This window comes from Triturus cristatus, chromosome 10 (genome assembly GCF_964204655.1).
Source record: "Triturus cristatus chromosome 10, aTriCri1.1, whole genome shotgun sequence".
Classification (NCBI taxonomy): domain Eukaryota; kingdom Metazoa; phylum Chordata; class Amphibia; order Caudata; family Salamandridae; genus Triturus; species Triturus cristatus.
In genome coordinates, this window is record NC_140593.1 from 355,853,774 (window position 1) to 355,866,550 (window position 12,777).

Here is a 12,777-nt window from a genome sequence, read left to right on the forward strand (position 1 = left end):
GGACAATGGTTCTTTTTCCCAAACCGTAATTATTTTATTTTCAATTATTTTTTTATAATGTCCAGCTACCAACATGTGAGAAATATGTATAGCCCGAGAGACTGCTAATCTCCTTTTGGTGGGTGTGCTGTGAAGGAACTGATTGTTTTTCTTATGGAGGAAGGAAGCTTATGTATGTAGGATTACAAAGCTATAGAATAACCTCTTCTACATATTCTCATTAATGTGTCTTCGATACTGAACCTGCATTATAGGCTACTTATAACCATGTAACTTACTGTATGTGTATTCATCTTGCGCATACTATTTTATGTCTCCTATACATTGCATTCCTCTGCACCTCTGTAATGACATTCTGACTGATGGTCACTCACCCTTTTTTGTACAGCACTCTAATACCCATTCGGTGGACTTCTCACTTTATAAAAAAAATAATTAAGTAAATATTTGAGGTGGCAGGCGGGGAGAATCCCAGGGGTATTTACGTTTGTGGCTACATTTCCCCAATCCAAGCATATTGAAGGATACCTGCTTAAAAAATCGACATCGTCAATTCACCTGTTGATCCTTGTCCCCCAGATTACATTATATGCTGAATGGTAATGACTGCACTTCCCTTAATGTCATACTGCCTGCAGTAATTGTGAATGGAAGCTCCACTAGGAGTGACCTCAGAACATTCCCAGGAAGTGCACCATCTGAGGGAGATGCTGTTCCTCTTGGCAAGCATGGATTGTTTTTTTAATTGTGGTTCCCGCCTTCCTCGTAAAGCAAGTACCACTGTACTTTTAAATAAGGCATGACTTTCACGTTAAGGGCTGACTAAATTCACATTCAGGTCGGCCTGTTGTTGCTACAAAGAATGGCGAATCATGGAAGGCTTTGTTGCAGTGCAGGCGAGGTGAAATTTTATTATACACTTACTCTCCTTACTACTCAAACCATACTGGGCCCTTTACGATTTGCCAATCTTCAGTATTTCCATTTACCACAGAGGCAATGAACCTCTAATGAATCTTTCACCACCGAAGGGTGAAAATTAGGGTGGCTCAAACACAACGTTAGCTGTCCAATGAGGACCAATAATTGACAGCTAACTAACAGATTTGAGACCAGATTTAGGTACAATACTCTTAAGACCATGCTGTAGAAATAAAGAATAGCAACAAGAAGACCCAACCTCCTGAAGAAGCTAGGTCAGACTAGAATTATGCAGATCAAAATCTCGGCAACAGCAACACAGAACAAAAGAAGTAAGACTTTATGTTCTGACAGAGCTCGCTGTTTCTCCCTACAACAAGTCCTCTATAAAATAGCCCCGTTTAAATGAAAGAAACAACAAGACTCAATAGTAGACTCAGGTATTAGATTTGTTATTGTATTAAAGATTCAAAATTCATAGCAATAAGCGATCTTTTGAGAATTTCTGTTAAGAATATCGCAGCTTGCATTAAAGCGCCAAACATTTAGGCAAGGCTTTATCGGATGGTTATTATAAAAATCAGTTTACATAGTAACAGAGTCCCACTACCATTAAAGGTAGAAGGATAATTTGTTAATCTAACAGCTTGAATCCTTCAAAGAAGGAAAAGGGTTCAGATTTAAAGTCCATTGAGGTCTAGTCCATTAGCATAGAACAAAAAAAATTGTAAAACAAACGGTTCAGCAAAGAAGGTTTCTGTTCTTCTGCTACCAATGGTAGCCCCAGCACAGCAGTCCAAAAGTAAAAGGATAGTTCTTAGTAATCATCAAAAATAGATCAGAATATTGTCCACTTGCAAGGGGACAAGAAAAAGTATGCCGTTGCCTCAAAGTTGAAAAATCAGAATGGTGTTGCCCCTCCTTTGCGGTTTCTTCTTTTATAAAGACTCTAACAAAGTCCCAGTGATGTACGATCCCACCACCATCAAAAGACTATCAAATGCTCAGATTCACATAATGTCACCTAGGACACTCGCAACAGTAAGATGCTTTCTGATGCTGGTCATGAGAAAATAGAGATTTAAAGGTCCACATAGGCCTAACATCAGTGAAAAGAAATACAAAGTATCAGTCTACAGTCGCAGCTGAAATCTTGTTCCCACAGGAACAATTCACTGTAAACATTGATGAAACATTTAGGAAGGTCCAAAGTTACAAATGCACTGAAAAAATAAAGCAACGCTTCACTAGTTGTAAAGGAACCATTGTATTAGATAAGGAGAAAGATAAGCAGTCGAGAAAAAGCAAATGCAAAAGAGCCTTTCAATTGGCATTACACATTTCAAATGTAATAAACTCTAAATCAATATCAAATATAGTGCAATAACATCAATTCAAATAGGGAATATATAGAACTTTCCCCAGACATTACTACATGGAAATAGATAACATTAGGAATACTCTACTATCACAATTTTTCTCAATATTCACATAAGTATATAATTTTTAAAATTCACATTACAAAATTTGTTTTTCGCTTTTCATAAACTATAGAATCTCTTGTATTATTATGCAAAATTTTGAGATCGTACCTAGTTTCTAAACATTTTTGCACTGACTTTCCTAAATCGTACATTCTAACAGAACACAGTAGAAACACTAGGCCACTTTATTAACAGCACTATGTCATCAGAAAAATGTTAATAAACAACATGTTCATAAGAAATTCTCATTAGTGTAACTCATTTATTTGTATTTTATTTGTATTAGTATTACTTTGTAAGTCTGTTTCCTTCATCTTACATTTTAAAGCACGCTTTTACGGTGCTTCCGCTACAATTGTCTCAGTTTTATGTGTCACTGTGTCTAACATGTGCAGAGTGTACTTCCAGCTTTTTGTGTGTTTAATCAATAAATGTGTCACTTATTATAATTTTCAAAATCTTGCGTCATCAGGCCCCCCTCTGATGGCGAATGAAGCCCTCACCTTATCTACCATATCAGATCTCATCACAGATTATGGGTGTGTTGTCTTTAACCTTTTGCCTCTACTCTCTTCTATGGTTTTTATTTTGTTATAATATTCACATTGTACACCCTCAATTTCAAGATAGGTTCTTGTTCTTTTCGCTCCACGATTTTTACTCTTTCTGTATATGCAAAATTTGATTGACAATATCATCACCATTAAAGGTCTCAAGGTGGAAATCACTATTCCATTCCCTAAGTTTCCCAACCAGTTGTTAACAGTTGACAATCCCTTACCTATGGTTTCCCAGGCACATCTGTTTTTAAGTGTCTCAAGTCCTTGTTTAAGTCAGTAATGTTTTTATGTAACATTATAAGTCTGGTATTTAAGTGCAACCATGTTGGACTTTTAACAATCAACAGACTCCGCCCTTCCTTGTGAGAGGGATATCAAGAGCAAATCGATTTTGAATCACCAACAATCTTGTCGATATAATTTCTTCATTTTCAACAGAAAAAAACCCAGGTGTACTGGTGGCAAATTTTCCAATAATCGTAGACAGATTTCTAATTTTCTGACAATTTAATGCTACTCCGACTGAAGGTAATAGAAATCCGAATATATCACCTAATATTTCACTTGCACTCGCATTTGTATCCACTAATTCTTCTTTGATTCGCTTAACATGATACATTTTTTGAAAAACTATCCCCAAATTACATCTTCCATACCATCCTTTCGGCAATTTGTAATAAGCACTCTTCCCACAAATATAATACACCCAAGGGAAATAGGATTCACACCTTCTAAATGTCAGTTTTCACGCATTTCAAATGTTTCTTCACCTTTGCTAAGCCCTACAAAAACAGAATTTGTATTTGACTTCTTTCTATATGTACAAAGTTTATCTTTGTGTTGCCAATCTAAAACTAATAAAACCATTCCCTCTACAATTTTATTTTCTTCGTGCGGTAAGCTCCAATGAATTAATTCAGGCAATGCATTAATATTATTTGTTACATTATCTTGTCTACTTTCCACTAAGTTTTTCAAAAAAATCTCAGCTCTCACTAATTTACATGTTAGATTATTTCTAAGTGCATAAGACATGTTCAAATATTTAGTTGGTCTAAAAATGTGACACATAGTTTCAACTCTTGAAACTTCGTGATGCAGATTTAAAATGTGTAAGTACAAGAAATTCAGAAAATATCTGATCTTGATTAGAGCAATAATATTGCAATTGATCAGTATCATAAAATAAGCTGGCTAACACTGCAAGAATTCCATATGTTATAGGTAAGCTAAGGTAAATTACACCCTCAGCAACCGATGACGGTATTTGCACATAGACGTAGCAATCACCAACATCCATAGTATTTACATATTCACTAAGCAGAATAGTATAAACATTTTAGCTAAAATCTATTCCCAAAGCATGGCTGTGCAAGGAGATGTCATTCAAGTCAATAGAATCAGATTCATTTCTTTTAGCAGTTCCAAAAGGGATAGTAAGCTTAAAATCTTTCAAGTAAACATAATTTGGCAGGCTTAGAAAATAAGCATTGTAATTAATATTAAAACAATAATAGAAAGAATCACAGTATATACACATTTGCATTTGGAAGTATTCCAGTGTCGTATTGCATGGCTTCTCAAAATTCAGACCGTTTACCTAAGGAAAAATCAAAAATAGCAGCAGTGGTTTGAGCAATTCAACAACGTCTTGACACTAAAAAGGTTATGGCAAAGCTTGAAACCTTCTCAGATACTGAAATACTCTGATGTCAGCTTCGTTGATGAGTATATTCAGGAAAAACTGTGTCAGTCCATTGATTGGTACATCCCAATTAAAATTCAAATCAACAACAAAGTTAATTTCAAGGAGGTTCAGGTGGACTTGTATTGTTAATGCAATGCTTGTAGAACTCTCTCTCCCACTCATTGACAAGTCCATTCTGGATATGCGTACCTTTGACTTGGTACCGTTGCTATTTTTAAAGCTGTCATTTGTATAACTTTGGTCTGATTGTTCAGAACTTTCAGGAATAGTGTTGGTACTTGTCCTGCGGTCAGATAGCTTCTCAAGATATCACCTCTTCTGGGACAATGGTTTCTGGGTAAAACTCGCTTTCTTACTGCACTAGGCCCTTCATAGAGATCTGTACCTTTCGGAGTCAACTCTCATGGGTGTTACCCTTTGGTACCTACATTTGACTCTCTCAGACCCCCCTCGAGGCAAACAAGTGCTGTACAAGCTGCTTGCTGGTCCCCAACAGATTGACTAACCTTATCCCTCTGTCTCACTGTTACCAGCGGCACATTAGGGACAGGGACTGTTGTATCATCAATAGGACTGCGAGCGTGGCTTGTGTGTACCCAATTCTGGACACCTCTGTACTTCACAGCAGTATTGGTGACTATGATCACCTGGAAGAGCCCCCTCCTATGAGGTTCAAAACATGTTTTGCACAGGTGTTTCTTCACCATTACCCAGTCACCTGGACTTAGGCCATGGCACTGCTCCTGTTGGACTGCAGGGCAACTTCTCAACCTGGTAAGAAACAAAACGCACCACATCAGCGAGGCCCTTGCAAAAATCCAAGATCACATTAGCCGTTATGTTGTCTAGAGCATTTGCAGGAACAGCTGGCGGCCTCATCACACATCCTATGATAACTTTGTGAGGCGACAATTCTGTCCTCCTATCTAGAGTACTTCTCTAGCTCATCAGCACAAGAGACAACGCATCTGGCCTTTTCAGAGACGTGGAAGCGCATACTTTCGCCAATCTGGATTTTAATGTGCCGTTGATCTGCTCCACCAACCCAGAAGCCTCTGGTTGGTAACTGCAATGGAGCTTGTGCTCAACCGATAATGCTGTACATAACATTTTTAGGACCTCATTATTGAAATAAGTTCAGCAGTCTGACTCCAGAGAAGCTGGAAATCCGAACCTCTGAATCAATTCCCTTAACAGTAATTTTGCCACAGTCAAACATTCATTCCTATGAGTAGGATAGGCTTCAACCCATTTTGAACAAAAATGCACACAATGACCAAAGCATATCTTAATCCATTGCAAAGGGGCATCTCTGTAAAGTCCATTTGCATCCGGTTGAAAGGACATGCAGATTTACCAATGTGACTCATGATATCCTTCCTGGGTTTTGTTGCTGCCACACTACATAGCAACGGCATAGCGTTTCTGCAGTTACTCTGAATCTGGGATTGAACCGCACCTGTTGGAAAAGGCCCGTCATTGCATCTCTCCCAACATGTGCAGGACCATGGTAGTGTCTTGCCATTGGTGACAATAGGATGTCAGACAACAATAGTCTGTCATCAATGTAAATCCACACATCGTCTTCCCTCTTGGTACATCCTGCTCACACCCAACCCTGCTGTTCTGCTTCTGTCACTTCATCCTGCAATTTCCTCACCTCTTCCCAGGTATCTAAAGCTGCCAAAAACAAATTGCAATCTGAGACGTCGGTTGTGTCTTTCAGTACTTCTTAATTAAATGTATGTGCATTCAAGGAACAATACCTTGCCATCTCATCAGCATGACGGTTGCCAACTGTTACATAGTTGGTACCTTGCTGATGAGTGACACATTTCACAACAGCAATATAGGCAGCCAATTGTAGGGACTGCAGAAGGCTCCTATGCACTCTCCATTTCTAATAGGAGAGCCAAAGGACATCATGAACCCACACTGTGACCACAAATTGGCCAAAGTCATGTACGACTCTAAAGCCATACTGACTATCTGTATAAATTGTAACTCGAATCTGTTCTGAAATGGTACATGCTCGTGCCAAACCTATGAGTTCAGCAACTTGCTCAGAAAACACTCCTTGCAACCATGATGCTTCCATAACACCTCCAACTGTACAGACAGCATATGCAGCTTTCATATTTTCTTCAATGTCTCTCAAACACGAATCAACAACAAACAACACATGATCAGATTCAGGCAATAGATCATTGGAAATATCAGGACATGGCCACGTACACAACTCAGTCAATTTCAAGCACTCATGCTTGACCTCATCAATCACACTCTCATTTCCAGGCAACGGCATCAAAGTAACTGGATTCAATACCGTACACCTCTTAAGAGTCGCATTCTCTGCACCCAGTAAAATGTGCTCATATTTAGTCAAACGACTATTGGTCAGGTGCTCTGTTTGAGTATGAATCAACAGTATCTCCACTGAATTCGGCACAGATACTGTTAGTGGATGACGCTCTGCTCAATACTCACACACATAGAAGTAACCGATTTCAAGCATCCAGGCAATGCAGCAGCAACAGGATCAAGTGTTGCCGAGAAATAGGCAATAGGCCTGTGATTGCTTTTGACTGCATTTATGTCAATACTGAAAGAGTGCAACCTTCTCTTTCACTGCAAAATAACACAAAGCACTTTTTGTAATCAGGCACTCCCAAAGCTGGTGCCCTGCAAAGACATTCTCACAGTTCTACGAAGGCAGTCATGCAACCGCCATCCCAGGGTGCAGGATCAGACACTTCTTTATGTGTCAACCTCTGGAGAAGTTTTGCTGTTAAGGAAAATTTGGAATCCACAGTCTGCAATAGCACACCATTTCTTAGAACATGCTGGCTTCCTTTTGGGTCGCTGGAGCATTTATGTTAAGAATCACTGAGATTCTTTCCTGTGACACTCTCCACTCTCCTTTCTCAATGTGATGTACTAAGTACAGGACTTCAGTTTTGCAAAACTGGATCTTGGTTGAGATCCTTTATGTACATTTTCTGCAAAATGGTTCAACAAAGCAATAGTGCCAATTTTGCAAGCTTCTTTTGTAGTTGAACCCACCAATAGGTCTTCAATATACTGAACTAACACTGAATGATTTGGCATTATCAAGGCTCAAGATTATTTTTTGAGTCGCTGATTACAAATTGAGGGGCATCCAGGCTCAAGATTATTTTTAGTATCTGATTACAAATTGAGGGGTCTGCTGTATACCCTTGTGGGACTCGGCATCATGCCCAAACACGACTGCCGAAACGGAAAGCAAATAAAAACTGGCTATCTTCATACAATGGGATAGAAAAGAAAGCCTGGCACAAATCAATCACTGAAAACCATTCAGCTTCGTATGGAATTTAAAAAAATAAAATCACAGCTGTATTTGATACCACTGGACGACATGGAACAACAATAGAGTTAACCCTTCACAAATACTGCACAATATGATACTTGCCATTCTGCTTCTGCAAGCCCACAATGGGAGAGTTACATGGACTTCCCATTATCTCCTTCAGGATCCCTTGCTCAATCATTGAGTCATTCACAGGGGTAATGCCAAGAATAGTATCTGGAGAAAAATTGTATTGTGGAATTCTTGGTAACTCTGCATAAGGTTTAACTGTAATTCAGACTGGGTCGACACCTTTAATTAGTCCGATATCTTTACCTGTAAAGTCCAAGATTTCAGGTAATACTGTGTCTCTCAATTCAACAGGCAAATCCTCACTCGTCAGGTGAGTATACATCCCTGCATCTAATTTCTGTTTGGCAAGTTTAAAAACAAAATCCACATCATTTGCATGAAATTCAATTCCTCTGGATGTGCAGTAAATGGAACAATAACATTTACATGGTGGATCACATCAAAACAGATTTACTGGACTTGTATCACATATCAAAAATCAATGTTGATCATAGAAGGATTCTATTTTAACCGTAACTGGTTCTGAAATTGGGGTAGACAACCTTTTTATTTGTCGCTCCTATGACTTGGATATTTTCTCCCAAGAGGGGTAGGTTAGGAACCTCTGCTGTTCTTACAGTAGAGAGGGTAGCATAAGTATCAACAAGGAACGTGACAGAATTTCCCATACACTTCTCCATCCACATAGGGACCACTCTGGTCTACCTCAAAGGCCAGGCTACATCAAGCAAGCAGTCCTCCTCCCCTCTCAGGCACTGTCATGCTAATTGCTCCTGGTCACTGTCATCCAGTTGGATCAAATACAGCTGAACTGCATTCTGATTCTGGAAAGAATTTATATTCATCTGCTGATTTTGATTCACATTGTATCTTTGTACCTGAACATTCTGTTGTGGCATGGACATTTGGGGATTTGCATATGCTGTGATATATTAGAATTCTGCATTTCCTGTCCTTGCACCTTTTGAGTCTGCCCCACGTTATTGCCTCGAGACTGTGCCTTTTCCACATTCTGCATCGGATTCCCTGCACTATTCATAACAGACTTACACTTATGTCTCCAATGTCCAAATATTCTGCAAGAATGACATTGATTTGTCTTCTTTAAAAGCGACACATCAACACCAGTTCTAGGATCTACAGGATTACCATGACCTCTACCTTGGGACTGAACATTCTGCTGTTAAAAACCATTAACACCCTGCATCATTGGAGCTTGATTATACCCTCTCTGAACCTGTACTGTGTTATCAAAACCCACCTAGTTTTGACCTTTCTGCAAAGCTCTTATCAGGGCAATCATTATTTTGTCCTTGAGCTTCTTGTGCTTCATTTCAATTTCATCACCACAATATTTTGCATAGTGCAAAATCTAATCTAGTGGTTTGCTCTGCCAGCAAAGTAATTGCTGTCGGATCATGTTAGAACTCTCACCTCTCAACCTGAACACACACCTGAAAACAAAATTTCACACATCTTTATCTGCAGCATTGTCCAATCCACTATACTGTTTGAAAGCTTGTACTACCCTCTTGTAAAAGGCATGTACTGATTCTTTCAATTCTTGAGTCATTCTGCCAATCTGTACTCAATCAATCTCTTTCTAGGAAATTCTTTACCACTGAAGATGGAGCTCATGTACTAAGATCCCTTTCTGGTTCTGATTTAAGCCATTCTACAGTAACCTTACATCCAGCCCACAAATCTCCTGGAAGCACAATCTCAAACAGAGTATTCAAATCAATCCACAAATCTTTTGAAAGCTTCAAAAGGCGGTAGCTCTTATTTCTTCCTTGATGTCTCTTAGGCCAAGCTCAGTATCATTGATCATCTTCAGCATTTCTCATCTGGTTATTTGTAACCAGTGGGCATTTACCTTTGTTCGCAAGATACAGAAGGGTATGGATCCTCCTGTGTTTACTTGAGTGTAGGAAAACAATCTGAATTCTTCCGGAATGTCCTTGTTCTGAACCCAGCCAAAGTAATCAGCAGTTTTTTCTTGAACCTGATGAAGGTGAGTTGTTTTCTTCTGCAGCGGATGTTGGAACCACTCAAGCAGATCTTCTCCAGGTAGGACCAGTTTCGTGCTGTGTCTCATTATGAAGATGCAGAGAACAAAGCTGGGTGTAGGCAAATTCACCATACGATCTGGTACGTGCAGTATTACTCCACAATTTTCATTGGTGCCAAGTGGAATCATTCCTTTGCCTCTGAAAAACAAAGAATGCAGTGTAGGATTCCATACAATTTGGAGTAGCCCCTTCTCTTCTAGCCATGTGTACCTATCTTTCTCAGTGTCCCAGAATTCTTGACATGGGGTCACTCTGCTGGCATTCAACCCTTCACTTATAGACTCATTTCCCCATGTATCATCAAGGTGAATAGCCCTGCCCTCCATGTCTGGGGTCCACTTGTTATTAAAGAATACTGCCCCAGATACACTAAGGGCCACCCTGGGCCCACAGACAGATGCAGGAGTGGATGTGCACTGGTGCAGTGGTCGTGCACCTCCAAAAACCTCCTCACTGGAAAATTCCGGGGCCAAACAGTATCCTCCCCCATGGTGCGCATTCTGACAAGCTCAGTTTGAATGTCGCTAGGCTCAGTGAAAAGGTGTAACGTTGTGGGGTTGGTTTCATACCGGGTGATGTTTATCACTTGTCTATGGGATTCTACTTTACTGAGTTATATCTTGCCCCTAATCCTGCATAGGTACAGGCTGATGAGATATTTCACATTTTCAGGGCCTATTTCTTGTGATGGGTAAAGTCTGTCTGCACCCACAGCATGGGGTATCAGTGAGCCGACATAGCATGACCTTGAGGACATCTGGACACCCACAGCGGTCATGTGTTGGTACCATGTGTTGTGCAAGAATGTGCTTTGTAGTGCATGTGGAATACTAGCATTTGGTTCAGTGAGGTGGGAGAGGTTGCTAGTGCTTTAGAATTGGTGAGGTAGAATCCATGTGACTAGGCAAATTTCTCGCTGTGGATGGATGCGGATACACCCTATGATAGGCAGAAGATATACAAAGGTGCAACAATGCATAACTTTTGGAACCTTGTAGGTCTTAGGATGGTGTCTGGAGGGGTCATCTAAGCCTTCGGGCATCCGGGAGTGTCTTTCCTTGGCACAGTATAAAGAATCTGTTGTCAAATATTTTGTTTGTAAAAAATAGTCGGTGATCTTTTTGTTGTGCACCCTTGGGCCACGGGATTTGAGATGGTGCTACTGAAGAGATGGCGGACCGCAGTAAAGGTGGTGCACATGAAGCTCGATTTCAGTCTGTTGGATAAGAGCTATGGGTTGCAAGTTACCTTTTAGAATAACATGCATCATTATTTGGTCTTAGAAATGTATGTGCCTCTCCTTTTTGGGGAATATTCAGTACATCCATTTTGTGCAACTTTTTAGAGGGGTACTGGAAGGTTGCCCCAGTTGGGGAGTCATTCTAAGACATGGTGAACATTTTAGTGGTTCACTGATGAAATATCAATGTAGAAAACATCGATATACAAAAATATCGATGTAAAAATATAGAATACAAAAATATCGACTCCCTATATTTAAACAGATAAATACAAGAATATCGAATAAAAAATGTCGAAGTATAAAATATAGATGTACAAAATATCGACTTAAAAATATATATAACATAAAATAAATATATTAAATATTATTAATATTTTTAACAAAATAAATTACATTTAGGTGGCGAATCCGATCCAGTAAAAAAAAAATCCGTACGACTCGTATCCGTATATTTTTACGTACGAATCGTACAAGTCCTGTCCCACCGGTGAAGTACGATTCGTACGTGAAAAATACATACGAATCGCTTCGAGACATACCCGGACAGTTTTACATACAAATCGTAAAACTGAAGTTCGAGCGCACAAGTACGATCCGTACCGCCCTTCCGAATATACAAGCATATGTAAAACGTCCCGTACGGAGCGAACTCTGTACCACTCGTATCCCGGGTAAACTTGTGCCCGGGATACGAGTCGCACAGCCTCCTCCTCCCCCCGGGTATGTCCGCACGTCCCCCCGTATGTCAGCACCGTACCCCCCCATGTCCGTACCGTACCCCAGCCACGTACTTGGATGCACTGTACCCCAGCACTGTACCCCAGCCCAATACTTGTATGCACCGTACCCCAGCACCGTAACCCAGCCCCGTACTTGGATGCACCGTACCCCAGCCCCATACTTGTACGCACCGTACCTCAGCACCGTACCCCAGCCCCGTACTTGGACGCACTGTACCCCAGCACCGTACCCCAGCCCCGTACTTGGATGCACCGTACCCCAGCCCCGTACTTGTACGCACCGTACCCCAGCACCATACCCCAGCCCCATACTTGGACACACCGTACCCCAGCACCGTACCCCAGCCCCGTACTTGGACGCACCATACCCCAGTCCCGTACTTGTACGCACCGTACCCCAGCACCGTACCCCAGCCCCGTACTTGGACGCACCATACCCCAGCACCGTACCCCAGCCCCGTACTTGGACGCACCATACCCCAGCCCCATACCCCAGCCCAAAAATTGTACGCACTGTACCCCAGCACCGTACCCCAGCACCGTACTTGTACGCACCGTACCCCAGCCCCGTACTTGGACGCACCGTACCCCAGCCCCGTACTTGTATGCACCGTACCCCAGCACC